The 4,226-nt window shown below is 35.2% G+C and overlaps 1 protein-coding gene across 50 annotated transcripts in view; it reads left to right on the top strand.

Annotated features, from left to right (window-relative positions):
- Positions 1-4,226, top strand: part of LOC127849548 (uncharacterized) — a 130,527-nt gene that overhangs the window by 46,495 nt on the left and 79,806 nt on the right. The window lies entirely within an intron of this gene.

Raw genomic sequence — 4,226 nt, forward strand, 5'->3', positions numbered from 1 at the left:
CGGTCACAGGGTCACTTAGTGCATTTCAAGCATTTAAGCATGGTGTCCGCTCTCTAATTGAAGTAGTTTTCATCTGATCTTCACCAAATTTGGTCAGAAGTTGGATCTAGACAATATCTAGGTCAAGTTCAAATATGGGTAATGCCGTGTCAAAAACTAGGTCACGGGGTCACTTAGTGCATTTCAAGCATTAACCATGGTGTTCACTCTCTAATTGAAGTAGTTTTCATCCGATCTTCACCATATTTGGTCAGAAGTTGTGTCTAAATGATATCTAGGTCAAGTTCAAATATGGGTCATGCTGGGTAAAAAAATAGGTCACAGGGTCACTTTGTTTGTTTAAAACAAGTTATGTGTTGCTTAATTTTAAAAAAATATATCATTTTGCCACTCAAATGGTAAAGTTATCAAGTTGTCTAAAACCTTCAAACAGGCATATCTTGTGACAGTTTGGCACTCTTGTTATATTATAAATTCGTTTTCTTCATAATAGACTTATATTAATAATTTTAAAAATTCAAGTATTCTGTCATTAATTATTTTCAATCAAAGATTTATTTATAATTTCCAATTTATATATTTAAATTTATTTATAGTTGTTCATAACCTTACAAATTGAAATCTCTCCTTTTATCTAGAAATAATTCACAATTTACCTATTAAATGTTATATGGACTGAGCCTTGCAGGATATACAACCAGGCACTTAATTGCTAAGTGAGCAACCCACCATAAATTAATCTTTTAGGTTTTTACATGTTGGAAACATGTTCAATTATAAGTTTGTCTGAATAAAATGCCTAGAAATAAAAATATATTTGATACACTTCTTTTATTGTCTGAATTCCAACTATTCATGCAGTATAGTTAAGTTCCTTTGCGTCTCAAGGGAGTGCCTTAAGGCCCATATGGCCCTCTTGTTCATAAGGCCTAAGTAAAGAAAACTGTCATATAATTGTTCAGTAGAATGGTATTCCGATATTTGGTGTTTGGGCGAACAATCATTTGCCATTCATTCACTCACTTTTATATTCATTATTATGCCCCCTTTCGAAGAAGAGGGGGTATATTGTTTTGCTCATGTCGGTCTGTCCACCAGATGGTTTCCGGATGATAACTCAAGAACGCTTTGGCCTAGGATCATGAAACTTCATAGGTACATTGATCATCACTGTCAGATGACCCCTATTGATTTTCAGGTCACTAAGTCAAAGGTCAAGGTCACAGTGACTCGAAATAGTAAAATGGTTTCCGGATGATAACTTAAAAATGCTTAGGCCTAGGATCATGAAACTTCATAGGTACATTGATCATGACTGTCAGATGACCCCTATTGATTTTCAGGTCACTAGGTCAAAAGTCAAAGTCACAGTGTCTCAAAATAGTAAAATGGTTTCCGGATGATAACTTGAGAATGCTTACGCCTAGGATCATGAAACTTCATAGGAATATTGATCATGACTGGTAGATGACCCCTATCGATTTTCAGGTCACTAGGTCAAAGGTCAAGGTCACAGTGACTCGAAATAGTAAAATGGTTTCCGGATGATAACTCAAGAATGCTTACACCTAGGATCATGAAACTTCATAGGTTTATTGATCATGACTGGCAGATGACCCTATTAATTTTCAAGTCACTAGGTCAAAGGTAAAGGTCACAGTGACTCGAAACAGTAAAATGGTTTCCTGATGATAACTCAAGAATAATTAGGCCTAGGATCGTGAAACTTCATAGGTACATTGATCATGACTGGCAGATGACCCCTATTGATTTTCAGGTCACTAGGTCAAAGGTCAAGGTCACAGTGACAAAAAAGTATTCACACAATTGCTGCTACTACAACTGACAGCCCATATGGCGGGCATGCATGTTTTACAAACAGCCCTTGTTTATTAAGGTTTTGATCATTGGTATATTTGTTTCCCTTGAATACAAAGTTTCATATAGGTATTTCCCTCTGCCAATATGACTATCGCTTTTTTATGAAATCTAATGTCTTGGGGGAATAACTCAAACACTGAATTAATTTTTCACATTATGTTTTTATTACAAAATATAGACATAATTCTACAAGTTCTTATATTTTTTTTTTAAATGTTACAGACATCCTCAAGTTGTCCGTCTTTTGAATGTTCAACTGTATGCCTTTTTTAGCTCACCTGAGCACAATGTGCTCATGGTGAGCTTTTGTGATCGCCTTTTGTCTGTAGTCCATCTTGCAGCGTCAATATTTGCCTTGTTAACACTCTAGAGGCCACATTTATTGTCCAATCTTCATGAGATTTGTCAGAAGATTGGTCTCAATGATATCTTGGATGAGTTCAAAAATGGTTATGTTTGCTTGAAAAAAAAGTAAAATCTTGTTAACACTCTAGAGGCCACATTTATTGTCCCATCTTCATGAAACTTGGTCAAAAGATTTATCCCAATAATATCTTGGACTAGTTCAAAAATGATGCCGGTTAGTTGAAAAACATGACCACCAGGGGCAGGGCATTTTTCCTTATATGGGTATAGTAAAACCTTGTTAACACTCTAGAGGCCACATTTATTTTCAGATCTTCATGAAACTTGGTTAGAAGTTTTGTCCCAATGATATCTTGGATAAGTTCGAAAATGGTTTCGGTTGCTTTAAAAACATGGCCACCAAACGTCCAGGGGGGGGGGGGGGCATTTTTCTTAATATGGCTATACATATTATACATATGGCTTTAGTAAAACCTTATTAACACTCTAGAGGCCACATTTATTGTCGGATCATCATGTAACTTGGTCAGACTATTTGTCCCAATGATGTCTTGGATGAGTTCGAAAATGGTTCCTATTGGTGGAAAACATGGCCGCCAAGGGGGCGGGGCATTTTTCCTTATATATCTATAGAAAAACCTTGTTAACACTCTAGAAGCCACATTCATTGTCTGATCATCATGAAACTTGGTCAGAAGATTTGTCCCAATGAAACATGTATCTGGGACAAGTTCGAAAATGGTTCCAGTTGCTTGAAAAACATGGCCACCAGGGGCGGGGCATTTTACCTTATATGGCTACATGAATCTTCATGAAAAATTGTCAGAATATTTGTTTAAATGATTTCTTGGATATGTATGAAAATGATTCTGGTCTGTTGAAAAACGTGGCTGCCAGGGTATTCACTAGTCATGAAAGTTGGTTAGAACATTTGTTCTAATGACATCTTGGGCTGCACAGAACAGTTCAGTTCCTTTGAATCTCAGGTGAGCTACCTTTAAGGGTTAAGGCCCTCTTGTTTACAGTCTTGTTGACATGTGGTTACTCCCTTTTTATCTGTTATAAACAATTTCAATTTGCTAAGAATCCTAAAAACTGGTAAGAGTATGATAATAATATAAGTCTATAATAAGATGATACACAAAAGGACTGAAAAACACTAACTGTTAAAGGGGCCTTTTCATGTTTTGGTAAATTGACCAAATTAAAAAAAGTTGTTTCAGATTCGTAAATTTTCGTTTTATGATATTTGTGAGGAAACAGTAATACTGAACATTTATCATGCTCTAAAATAGCCATTTTATGCATCTTTTGACGATTTAAAAACCTTAAAATTGTAAAGCGTTGCAACGCGAAACTATTGAATAATTCAGAGAGTTCTCAGGTGTTGTCGTTATATTTTGTGAAACTACGAGGATTGCTTATATAAAGTGTAAAATACATCCTTTATTGTATGAGCACGGATGGCCGAGTGGTCTAAGTGGTAGACTTTTACTCCAGGGGTCAGTGGTTCGAGCCCTGTTGAAGGTTACTTTTTTTTTTTTTAATTTATTCTTGGTTTTTTACTGGAGCTTTTTATATCAAATGTTTACATTTATCAATATAAAGCATTTAACGACAAACTTCAAAACATGCCAAAATCTGGAAAAAGGCCCCTTTATTATGCATGCCAAGGAATTAAATAGTTTCTTATATTTAGATATAGCCTGTAGTTGTCATTTAATTATAAAAGGCTACAAAATCATCGCATTATGAAGAGGGAAGGTTCATGACCTTACACACGGACAACCTATTATTATCTTGTTCTTAAACAAATTTCACCATGTTACAGAGGATTAATAAAAGGATTTCAAGTAATCTGCATATAACAGATATTACTGTATCTATCTCCAATTAACTGCGATGTGTTCATCTGTAAACCAAACACAAACAATCCACACAGCTTAGCCTGGCTTGTAATTTAGATAATAAATTCTATC

This window comes from Dreissena polymorpha, chromosome 11, assembly GCF_020536995.1.
Source record: "Dreissena polymorpha isolate Duluth1 chromosome 11, UMN_Dpol_1.0, whole genome shotgun sequence".
Classification (NCBI taxonomy): domain Eukaryota; kingdom Metazoa; phylum Mollusca; class Bivalvia; order Myida; family Dreissenidae; genus Dreissena; species Dreissena polymorpha.